The 12835-nt window shown below is 31.7% G+C and overlaps 1 long non-coding RNA gene across 1 annotated transcript; it reads right to left on the bottom strand.

Annotated features, from left to right (window-relative positions):
- Positions 1 to 7396: 7396 nt before the first annotated feature.
- LOC128552887 (uncharacterized) lies at positions 7397 to 10656 on the bottom strand. Its single transcript, XR_008369197.1, has 4 exons — positions 10607 to 10656; positions 9928 to 10241; positions 9230 to 9391; positions 7397 to 8721 (listed from the first exon to the last, which is right to left on the bottom strand). It is a non-coding gene; the product is annotated as an uncharacterized LOC128552887 (long non-coding RNA).
- Positions 10657 to 12835: the final 2179 nt, after the last annotated feature.

Genomic DNA, 12835 nt, shown 5'->3' with positions numbered 1-12835 from the left:
TTGTGAATGAAAACCACACATAAACGTGTTTATGTGATAGTTTCTTTTTAATGATTTTTTTGTTGTTTTTTTTTTCAATAAAATTTGAGTATAATATACCTTTTATCAATGGTTCGGGTCTTGCAGCAGCCAAGTCTTTTTATTCCGTTAAAACGTAGATACATTAAGTTCTAATTTTGTCGACACAGAACAATTAATGCAGGCATTGACAAATTCCAGCTAGATGTTTCCATTGACATCTACAGTCATGTTACCTCATTCGAAGATATTTATAAACCATGCATGCTGCTAATTCTATTCTATATTCGAATCAGAATGTCTTTATGATTTTATTAATATTTATTATCATTATTTGAGCACGGATAATGTTTACTTTTCTGCAGGACATTTTCGATAAAAGAGGAAACAGCAAATTTTAGTTAAATTATTTTCATGTCACAAGATATATGGCATGTCAAACGTTGCTAAATTATATATATATGTTATATTATTGTATGTTTGTTATTGTTATTCAATGTCTTGTCATTCATATTCTAAAAGTCATTATTGTTATATTTCGTTATTCTTATTGTATCTTTAATATTGTTATTCAATGTCGTGTCATTCATAGTCTAAGACTTACCATTGTTATTGTATATGTCGTTACTTTTATTGTATGTTCGATATTCTTATGGTAAACGGCATTATTGTTATTCTATATTTCGTTATTCTTATTGTATCTTTGATATTGTTATTCAATGTTGTGTCATTCATATTCTAAGTATTACCATTGTCATTGTACATGTCGTTATTCTTATCGTATGTTCGAAATTCTTATGGTAAAAGTCATCATTGTTGTTCAATATCTGACGATTCTATTTACAAAACGTGTCAACCTTATTCTATGTTATGTGGTTGTATTTGTATAGCATCGCTGTGCTATTTATATCGCGGAAAATCGCACATAAAATAAGAATATCAAGCTTACAAAAACAATAATAAATATACAACAACAATAACGTCCTTTACAATAAGAATATCGAACATACAATAAGAATAACGACATATAGAATAACAATGGTAACACTTAGAATATGAATGACACGACATTGAATAAAAATATCAAAGATACAATAAGAATAACGAAATATAGAATAACAATAATGACATTTACCATAAGAATATCGAACATACAATAAGAATAACTACATATACAATAACAATGGTAAGACTTAGAATATGAATGACACGACATTGAATAATAATATCAAAGACACAATAACAATAACGAAACATAAAATAACAATAATGACTTTTACCATAAGAATATCGAACATACCATAAGAATAACGACATATACAATAACAATAGCAAATTTTAGAATATGAATGAAACGACATTGAATAACAATAACAAACATACAATAGTAATAACATACATATATAATTTAGCAACGCGTGACACGCCATAACTATCTGTAAAAATGTTATATCGTTAAATGATTCGAAAGAAGTTCAGGATTTCAAAAAAAATTTTTTTAAAAAATTAGTAGATTGTAACTATCTTTATGGCATGTCAAACGTTCCTAATTGTATGTTATTATTATTGCATGTTTGTTATTGTTATTCAATGTCTTGTCATTCATATTCTAAAAGTTATTAATGTTATTCTTTATTTCGTTATTCTTATTGTATCTTTGATATTGGTATTCAATGTTGTGTCATTCATATTCTAAGTATTACCATTGTTATTCTATATATCGTTATTCTTATTGTATGTGGTAAAAGTCATCATTATTGTTCAATATCTGACGATTCTATTTACAAAACGTGTCATTCTTATTGTATGTTATGTGATTGCATTTGTATAGCGTCGCTGAACTATTTATATCGCGGGAAATCGCACATACAATAAGAATATCAAGCTTACAAAAACAATAATGAATATACAACAACAATAACGTCTTTTACAATAAGAATATCGAACATACAATAAGAATAACGACATATCCTTTCCGCAGCCTTAACGTACTAAAACGTATTAGCGTCTGATGGCCCTTTCACACTTCCGTAGAAACAACATTTATTACACGAAACTTATTTTGAAAATATTTCTGAAATGTCTCGGTCTGCAGCTCTCAAATGCGGTTATATCTTACATCTCAGGCATAAACTGTAACTCTCAAAAATGACATTTTGAACGATTTCATGAAGTTCAAAAATTATCATTGTACCCTTGGTCCGTTACGGACCCCTGTGGGATTTGTGTTTATCCAGAGCTCAAATATTTTCCATAGATTAAAAGCTGACATATTGTACTAAAGCCCAGGTAATTTCAATTCGTAATAAAGTGCTGAAAATTGGCTCCCCAATAGCAAAAAAAAAAAAAATGAAGTCCAGGCGCATACATTTAGACGGGATGAACCTGCGCGTGACCTCTGAATATCTACGAATCAAAATGCGGCTTTCGTTTTCAAGTTTATATTTATACTTTCATTTTATTCACTTCTGGAAACAGCTAAAGGTCGAGTGACGTTATTTTCTGTGTTGTAAAAACATACATATGCCTGGCGAGATTGCATAAATATGTGCTGGCCGTACTAAGGTTATAGAATAACAATGGTAACACTCAGAATATGAATGACACGACATTGAATAACAATATCAAAGAAAAAATAAGAATAACGAAATATAGAATAACAATAATGACTTTTACCATAAGAATATCGAACATACCCGAAGAATAACAACATATACAATAACAATAGCAAATTTTAGAATATGAATGACACGACATTGAATAACAATAACAAACATACAATAATGATTACATACATATATAATTTAGCAACGTTTGACATGCCATACGCATTCATTTAACACATTTTATAAATTAACACACGAGGCCATACCAAATTGATTTGTCGTTCGTCGGAACTACCGCATCAATGATTTCATTCCCGAGAAAAAGAAAAAAATCACCCGCCCGCACGTACATAAAAATCTCCGAGTTTTTTCTGCTTACGCGGTCCGGAATGATAACGGCAAAACAGGTTTTATCGCTGTTTTAATGCGTCAAAGTGATATTGATCGGAATTCATGCGTTCGTATTCATGTAGCTGATGACTCAAACTCAAAAAGTCAAAAATTATGATATTGTTCATCTTTTGTTTTAAATCTGGAGTGTCTGTGCTAGTGCCACACAGGGCCTTCGATGTGCCGGTAGGTGATAAAGTAGGCACGTTCTACGATTGTTCAATAAAGTGAAAAGAACAAAGCCCGACTTGTAAGACGTGCACGGGGATTGAATTAAAAATATTTGTATTAAACATAGAAATATTGTTCAGATAAAGTTTTCAAACCATTTGTTATCAGTTGTTTAGTTCAGTATTTTAGATCTAGAGCCAAAGCCAGTGCTTTCTTAAAAAAAAAACGTTTGTTCACAGATCCTGACTGATTAATTGTCTCGGGCCCAAATCGTTTTGAACGAAACTTCTTTAGTACTGCAGTCAGATATTCCATCAAAATGCATATATTCAATTTAAAAAAAAATGCTTAGCTTTTCAAATAAGTAGTGCAGATATAAAAAATAATTTCTGTCGTATTGTAACCCCAATTTTCCCTGTTTGTTTATTAATTTGCTGTGAATTGATTGAAAGAAAGAATCTGAAAAAGCACACCTTCCCAACTCAAAATTTCTTGGTCAGTCAAAGCACAACAGAGACAGAGGCTAGAGATATTGTAAATTTTATGAGAAAGTGGTATCAGAGAGGATTTTATGGCCAAGTGCTTTACAGGTAATGACTCTAACGACTGATGCCAGTCTAGCCTTCAGATTAATGTAGAACAATCCAAATTAAAAATAAGACACTCATCTTTTAGTAAGTATAAATACAAAATAAAAACAAAGTGATTCAGTGAGTTTTAGCAAGAATTTATTTGCAAAACCATTCATGTAGTCTTTAACACATATAGAAAAGCTATCTACTGTGTTAGTCACACTGTAAATGTTTAAGTTCTGTGTTATTCTTAAAGAAATGTTAACTTCATATATAATCATAACTGCCAAAAAAAAAACCCGCTCGCTCCATATAAAAGCTACCCGCCTCTGAAAAAAATCAAAATTGAGAAAAAAAAATTTCGCTCGCTCGCTCCCATTTTTTTGGAAAATTTTCCAAAGAACTATGAATAAATTTGGTATGACCTGAAGGCAAATTTCCTAGGACAATTTCTTTCAAAAGTTGATGCAGTGTTTTAACATTTTTGAGTGCATTTTTGAATGCAATGCGCCTGACAGGTAGCGAATCGGTAACCATTATTTAATAGCTATCGGCTGACCACCGAGGCTCTTTTCACTAGCAAGACTAAGTATTGTCTATTATTTTATTCCGCTTGTCTATAACTTTTCTGTCTGAACATTATGTATTTTAACTTATTTTCTTCAGCATCTCCGTGTCCGGAACGTTCAAGATGACCTTAGATATCCCTCTTACCTAACCTATATATGCTCGAAACTCTGATACACAATGCTTTGGAGGATGAATTCTCTCATATCAGAAAGGCATCGAGCTGACATTCATAAGCTAAATGGTTTTACGCAAGGGCATACGGAGGAAAAAGCGCTTACAACAAACAAGACAACATACGTAAAAGAAAATACAAGACAGACAGAAAACCAGATGAAAACCAGATGAAAATAGGGGCACCGCCTTGGAACAGTTTGTAACCTATATAGAGGAAGCGTTTAAAAGCGTTTAAGGCATGCCAATGATTTGGATCCATGTGGATCTGTAAGCCGCAGCCTCCAGGTTGAGCATCTGACACCTTAACAACCAGGCCCCCCTCCCCGCACATACACATACACACATAAAAATTCACACTTATGCTGCACGACAGAAGATGAACTATCAGTCATTTACAAATGTAAACTTGCAAAGAATTGCCGATTGCTATATCACTAATTAAAAGGGAAAAAAAATGAAATAATCTGCACGCCTTAAGCAACATATCTAAATAACATAACATACTATTCTTCTAAAAAAGTACAGAAACACATTTTGCATTTTATATTTGAATAGATTCTAGATCTTTCTTCGGGTTTATTTCAATAAATACTGGTCAGAGCTTTAACGCGTGGTATACCAGAGTGACGTTTTAAATGACAAAAGAAAACAAAATCTGGAAAGTAGATCCCTTGGAAGCATCGAGAACAAGGCAAACAGTGAAAATTGCAAACTTTGTTTGATTGAGTCTGTTCATGAGCAGTAATGGAAAATGCAACATGGCCCACGTCCCCTAGCACCGGCTTAATAAGAGGATACAAAACTCACGAAACAATTCTTATTTTCAATTCATATTTTTGAAAGTTGATTCCCCGTTTTGTTTCCGAAGGGTTATGTTGTAAAATTATGTTTTTTTCTTTTTTGTTTTTTTTTTTTTTTTTTTTTTTTGTCTTTTTTAATTAATCGCCCTGAAATTTTCAATGTTGACAATAACTGTGTATTTACTGTATGTTGTTTTATTGACCTTTTTTGCACTGAATACGAATACATCGGATGGAGACGAGATAAACACCTCAGGCTATGCTAATTACCCTAAAATAGGTCATCAACTGAGGCATAAATAAGAGATGTTCTGTTATTTATATAGTATATATTCCCGTCAGCACAGCATTCATGGCTCATTGCCCGAGATCAAGTTATACCTATTATATGAAACCTGTTCGGTATTATAGCCAAAAGTTATTTGTACTTACGGGTGTATCTTGATGTTATGTTTATGTATATAGTATATATTCCCGTCAGCACAGCATTCATGGCTCATTGCCCGAGATCAAGTTATACCTATTATATGAAACCTGTTCGGTATTATAGCCAAAAGTTATTTGTACTTACGGTGTATCTTGATGTTATGTTATGTATATAGTATATATTCCCGTCAGCACAGCATTCATGGCTCATTGCCCGAGATCAAGTTATACCTATTATATGAAACCTTTTCTGTATTATAGCCAAAAGTTACTTGTACTTACGGTGTATCTTGATGTTATGTTATGTACTTATAGCTTAAACTGTAAAATGAATTATTACTTATTTTATCTATTTAATTATTTTATGGCACATTATGTTGCATTTAAGGGGTAATAGTTTCTATATATAACAATCTAATAAACCACAACTTACTAATGTAACATTATTTGGGAATGAAAAATTTCACTTTTTGCACGATATTTTAGGCTAAGACATCATTTGGTACAGTCATCATTAAGTAATAACAACACAGTGGAGCCGCCTTAAGCATTCCAGGTAGACCGAAAAAAATCAGAAACTTCCTCTGGCATCAATGCTAATGTTTTCAATTACGCCAACGTCACACACGAAAAAATTTTGCAACGTAACATGTACATCAACTGAAACTTTTAATATTAGAAATCCTGAGCATCATGCTTATCATTAAACGATATCATAATTTACGGATATTTGAAATAATTCTTTTCCGGCGTTCTACATCATGTTTTTTTTCCCTCAGATTTGATGAATATACAAATAAAGGCATTTTTACTTGGACAATTTCTTTCAAAGTTTGATGCAGCGTTCTTTTAAAAACACTCTTCACTAACAACAATAAGATTTGCCTATTCTTTCATTTTGCTTTCTTGCTAACTTTTCTAGCGGAACATTATGTATTTTCATAAACAGTATTCTCCCACCGTTAACTAAAGCGTGAAAGTCAATGTATGACATAAATTGTGTCGGCGATACTTTAAATACCAAACAAAACAAATAAATACTTTCTTTCCTTAAAACAGATTTATTAAATTACTAGTATTAGACATTGTCAGTGTAATAAAATCATGTTTTCATTGACTGAACAATTGTCCAGTTAAAAACAAAAATACATATAATAACAATATGTGTTATAATTATTATGAAAACAAATTCAAACACAAAAACGATCAAAAAATGTTTAAATGTTAAAGCATAATAAAACATGTACATATATTACAAAAAGACCTTTGTATATCTAACCAAAATGCACCAAATGTTTCAAATTAATACCTTAGTTTATACAATATCTAAATCTAATACGCGATAAAAAGAATACAGCAGGTCTACTATGTTATGCAGTACTTTTAACAAATGTTATGTACGTAATATTTATGTTATAAAATTCAGACCACATAACAACACACTCTTTTACCGCTGGTGTCTAAACTAGTAAAAGGGGTTTTAAACAGTGAGTCGATACCGTAATGGCACTTTACTTATGAAACACTCGTAAAAACTGTCTCTGGATTTAGTTTGCAAATCCGAAATTTTCTCAAAACTTAGCCTCAATTTGTTTTTGACATTTCTTTAATTTTTTTGGACATGTATCAATAAAAGAATTGCACTTTTCCTTTTTCAAATATCAAAAAAAATATGAATTCCTTTGACGATTTAATAGTCTGTCTTCCCATGGGAGATTATTTATTTCCCATTGGGATATTGCCGTGGGTGGGTCCCATTGGAGGTTTTCTCGCATCTTAAGAATTGCGGGTGTTAATGACAGTTTTAAAATTCAATGTATCAATGGTAAGTATTCTTAGTCTTTAATTTTGTGTTGTTTCTATTCTAAATATGACAATAAGCGTTTTGAAAAACTCCCACCAAATGGGATACTTGCGATCTCCTTTGTAGTAGTTCGCCTCTTGTTTAAAAATGAGATTATTTCCCATTTTAAATTTATTTTTTATAACTTGTTCTTACTTTCACCAAAATTTATTGTCGGTAGTTTATGCACATTTTAATCACAACTGAACTTCTAAAAAAATAAGAAGAAAAAGGCAACTCGGCATTTTTCGGACCTAATATGCTGAATGCGCACATGGCATTCCGAAAATGCTGAAAGAGGCTGGAACTGGATATAGAGAAGTCCACTAACATAAATCACACATTATGAGGCAGCACAGTATCCAAACCAGTGTACCATGCAAATAGTTTAATAAATATCTGTAGCCATATATAAAAATGGCGAAATAAAATAACAACCTGACGAGATTGCATATAATCAAAATAAACATCATATCTTATTATAAACTCAACAGTTAAACAGCTGATACGATCCCACAGTAGAAGCTTTGCAATCTTACTCGTACTTCATAGTAATAATAGTTTATACTGCATTTCACCATGTAGCAAATACAAAAACACTTAAAGTCCATTTCAGCCATACGAACAAGTTATGAAAGCTTTGTAATCTTAATTATAACTCGTACTTTATTTCTATAAAACACTTGGTGTCTATTTCTACAATACGATCCGCGCAATCTGATTTGCTCGAACTGAATTATAATAAACACCTATAGTCTGTTTCAACGAAACCAACAAATAATGAAAGATATGCTGTTTTAAACTGGTATTTCATTGCAATCAAAGTGTTATGCAATATAATTATACAATAGATTGGTGATTATCTCTATTTTAACACTTTTATCCCAAATACTTAAATAACCGATTCATTCTCACGAAGCCCCCGACTTGTGCCCAGTCATATTGTACTTGAACATGAGTATTTATATAAAACTTTGTTCAGTGCAAAAAGAACTGTATTTGTTGCAGTCTTTCAACTGTGTCGCTTAAGTATGATCCTATCATATCTGTATTTGTCTCAGTCGGGACCTCATTTGTTTGTTGTGGAACTGTCTGCTGATCCAGGAGCTTCGTCTGTCTCATAGATGATTCGCAAACTTACAAAACCAGATCTGAAACGTGCAGAAACATTAAAAGACAATTATAAATCACTAAAAAGCTACAAGCCTGGATAGTAACAAATTGTATATCAGCAATGTTCTTTATGCAGAGAAAATTATAGCCAGTTAAAAATTATTTGAAGTTCAATTATTGTTATCAATAAACACGTGTCATTGTTACGACAATGAAAGAAAATACTTCTGACAATGCCTTGAGTAATAAAATCTATGAAACTTTGAGATCACAGAACGTTACCAAGTGACAGCAGACTCGGTTAGGCTGAGTTTGTTCTCGAGACATTCAAATGAGCAACACTTCTTACACCATCACGCTTAAGTTACACTCTGTTATATAAGTAATATGGGTGAAGTCCATGATCCCTAAGGAACAAAGCACAAAAAAAGTTCAAGTACTGTACGTATGTTGTTGTGATTTCATTAAGAGGATTCTATGAAACATAGAATATAACAAAGCAAAATAAAATCAGATTCAATTTCATTAAGTCTAGGCATGTATTACCTTTTGATATAAATCCACAGTACAGTACCAAGCAGTTCCTTTATAACGATAGCAGATAAATAAATTACAATGATGTAACATGTGTCGTTAATAAGTTTACGAATATTTAGTAAAAAGCCATCCAACTGCATGCCGGCGATTTTTGATGATGACGTCACATTTCTGAAAAAAGTAAAATACGCTTGTGCAAAAATTAGCCATTTATGTGCAAGAAGAATGTTTATGTTTTTTATTTATTTTCATGAATATTATGTTTGATTTAATTGCAATCATTTAACGAATTTATTTTTTCTTTTAATTATTGTCGATAACTAATGGGTTCGGCTCAATTATTTTCCGTGAAATTAACTTTTTATAAAGTCTGTGTCGTTTGGTTCTATTTAGATTAATTAAATGAAATCGTTACCACCTTACTTTGGGATGCATGGCTCTCTGGTTGTGTTCTGGAAGCTCTGTACTTCCAGGAAGTCTACCCGTAACTCTTACTTAACTCGTTGTGAGATATCTTGTTAAAATTAATTCTTGGCACATATCCATTTCTGACTTCCGATAAAATGCATTCTTTTAAATGCGGACCACAATTTACATGCTTGAGAGGGAGTTTTATCTTTTGCAGATTCTGGCTGATGTATGCCAGCCTACTCTCCAAAATCCAGTATCAATAGTTTAAATTACTTGTGTTACTGACAAATACTTACCTTTTGTACAACCTTGGCAACACTGGTGGAAAGGAGCACCTGTCTGGTCTCACTTCTTTCAAAGTACCCTCCCCATTATCGCCATGGCAACTAGCTGTAACATTTATCCGTTGCAAGTATGTGCAATAAGCGTTTGTATGAGACTGTTCTATAGCTTTCCATTGAGTTTCAACAAGGTTTAAAACATACTGATGGTTCTGAATATTTATGTCATTGCATTTTTATACATCTTGTACTCGAGGCCATTTATAAAGTTCAGCATGTGATTTTAATCGCCGATTCATAACATCTTCATTTATTCGCATGATATCCTCCTGAAAATCATAAAAGAAAACTATTACAGAAACAGACAGTAGCAATCTTCTGTCCTCATCGGTTTTGAATACTCAGGGTTTCTTTTATAAGAAGTACCTTAATAATATAGAGGTAAAAAGAATTTTCAGTAATCATCTCATTAAGGTTTGCTGTAAGGACAGATTTTTAATTTAGATTATTTGTAATGATGATTAAGTCATGCCGAAATTTTCAATTGTTTCTATTAACGATTATATGCCTGCGTGTAAATTTAAATCAGTCATTTTAACTCCTCTGTATAAGCGGTAAGTGCTTGAATGTCCTACCTGACGCTGTTAACTGACAGTATTGTTAATTTATGTGAACAAAAATGAATAGTTCTTACCATGTCATTATGGTAACCCAAGTAACTGAATGTTTCTCTGTTTATAAACTGTATGCACACCCGTGACACAAAATAGACCATCAGACAAACAAAAAGCGTTCCAATCAATTTTGGTATAAATAATGTTGACAATACCTGAAAAAAAAACAGAATAGAATACTCCTTATGTTATTATTCAGGTTGCTAAAAAGATCACGTAATGGTACTCAGACTTGTTATTATCAGTTAATAATGTATGACATAGATGCTGAATTTAATCTATATACTTATCCATTTTTCACACCTCTATTATCTGTAAATCTTTCGGCATTCCAAAAATTTCAATGTAAAGAAAAAATAGTACTAAATAAAGTAAATAAATGAAATTACTAGTATATTGCATCAAGAGTTACTTACCTTGTTCAAAATAGTACTGTATCAAGTAACTTATTGAAATTAAATATGGCATAAACAGTTCAACATTATGGAATTCTACAGCTGTCTTATGTTAGATGAATAGGGTTATCTTCTTTATTATGAGTAGCATTCTCTCAAAATCTTGTTATGTCTAGTTGAATGTCTGTACTACCATGTTGACATGCAAGCTATCATATCTAACGTATGTATTATTTTGTCAGATTGACGTATTAATTGTTACAAGACCATCATATTTACTCAAAGGAATATGCTATCATGTCCAGTGTATATATTATCTTGTCAGAGTGACTTACTATTGTGTTTAAACGACCATCCTATGCTATATCATGTCCAGTGTATATACTATCTGTCAGAGTGACGGACTATTGTGTTAACGACCATCCTATATTATATCATGGTCAGTGTATATACTATCTTTTCAGAATAACGTACTATTTTGTTAACCGACAAAGTAACGTTGCATCATGTCCAGTGTAACATACTATCTGGGCATAAGATAGTACGCACACTAGGCATGATAGCATGTTGCTTGAAGAAAATAGGATGGCCGTTTAACAAAATAATACGTCACAACAAAATAGTACATACATTAGACATGATAGCATGAAAGATAGATATACGTCACTAACAAAATAGTACATACATTAGACATGATAGCATGAAAGATAGATATACGTCACTGACAAAATAGTACATACATTAGACATGATAGCATGAAAGATAGATATACGTCACTAACAAAATAGTACATACATTAGACATGATAGCATGAAAGATAGATGAAACTAAATATGGTAAAAAGTTACTTACCTTGTTCAAAATAGTATTGAACTTGCTCGTGAAGGACTTTTTGTTTGCTCTTCTTAACTTCTACATTATTTGGACCCTCTGTACAAATTTAAAGGAAACGTAGATAATGTATAATCGAACTATGTGAAAATAACAGCAAACTCGGGGTTTTAGTATGTTTGTGATAGGTTTATAAAAGTGTAACACCTCGCACGTTCGATAGCAAATTATGTCAGTTAACATATACTGACGATAACATACATATTAAAAACTTTACAGTGAACGTAATGAATAATGTATCGTAGCTTTTTTAGAATCATATATGAAAGTAAATTTATAAAACTGAAATAATGAAAAGTGATGACCTTTAATGTCCGATAGCACTGCTATGTAACTGAACATAAATCCTAAGATAAACATGTATGTTTACAACATAGAGCAACGTTTAATAGCTTTTTGTAAAAAACTTATATAAGTTAACATTCCTTAAGATAAATATATAGAAGATATTACATGAATGTCTTTTCATATTGAATTTATTAAACGAGGTAAATAAAATAATAAAATGCGAGGCTCTGCCGAGCATTGTATGAATTTTAAATTCAACGAGTTTAATAAATTCTATGTGGAAAGTCACAAATGTAATATTCTTTTTATCACATGTTAGCCTTTCTTGTCGAAGAATAAAACATTCGACTTTCTTTTACTATATAAACAAGTCAATTTGACCGACGTCGCCTGCACTATAAATGACGTCGACGTCAAAGCTTTATTACACTAGTGTATTATCATTTTTATTTAATGGCTTTATTACACTCCCGCAACGTCAAACATGTGATAAGTATGTTTACAACATAGAGCAATGTTTAGCAGTTTTTGTAAAAACTCTAATATGTTATCAATTCCTTAAAATAAATATATGTATTTAGAAACGTTATAAGAATAGTATTGAGTAAGGTATGTACAAAAAGCGAGGGTAAACACGTTAAAAAGCGTTGTTTTAACACATGGCTGGATAAGGAT

This window comes from Mercenaria mercenaria, unplaced genomic scaffold (genome assembly GCF_021730395.1).
Source record: "Mercenaria mercenaria strain notata unplaced genomic scaffold, MADL_Memer_1 contig_3265, whole genome shotgun sequence".
NCBI classification, from domain to species: Eukaryota; Metazoa; Mollusca; class Bivalvia; order Venerida; family Veneridae; genus Mercenaria; species Mercenaria mercenaria.
This window is presented reverse-complemented; position numbering and strand designations above follow the sequence as displayed.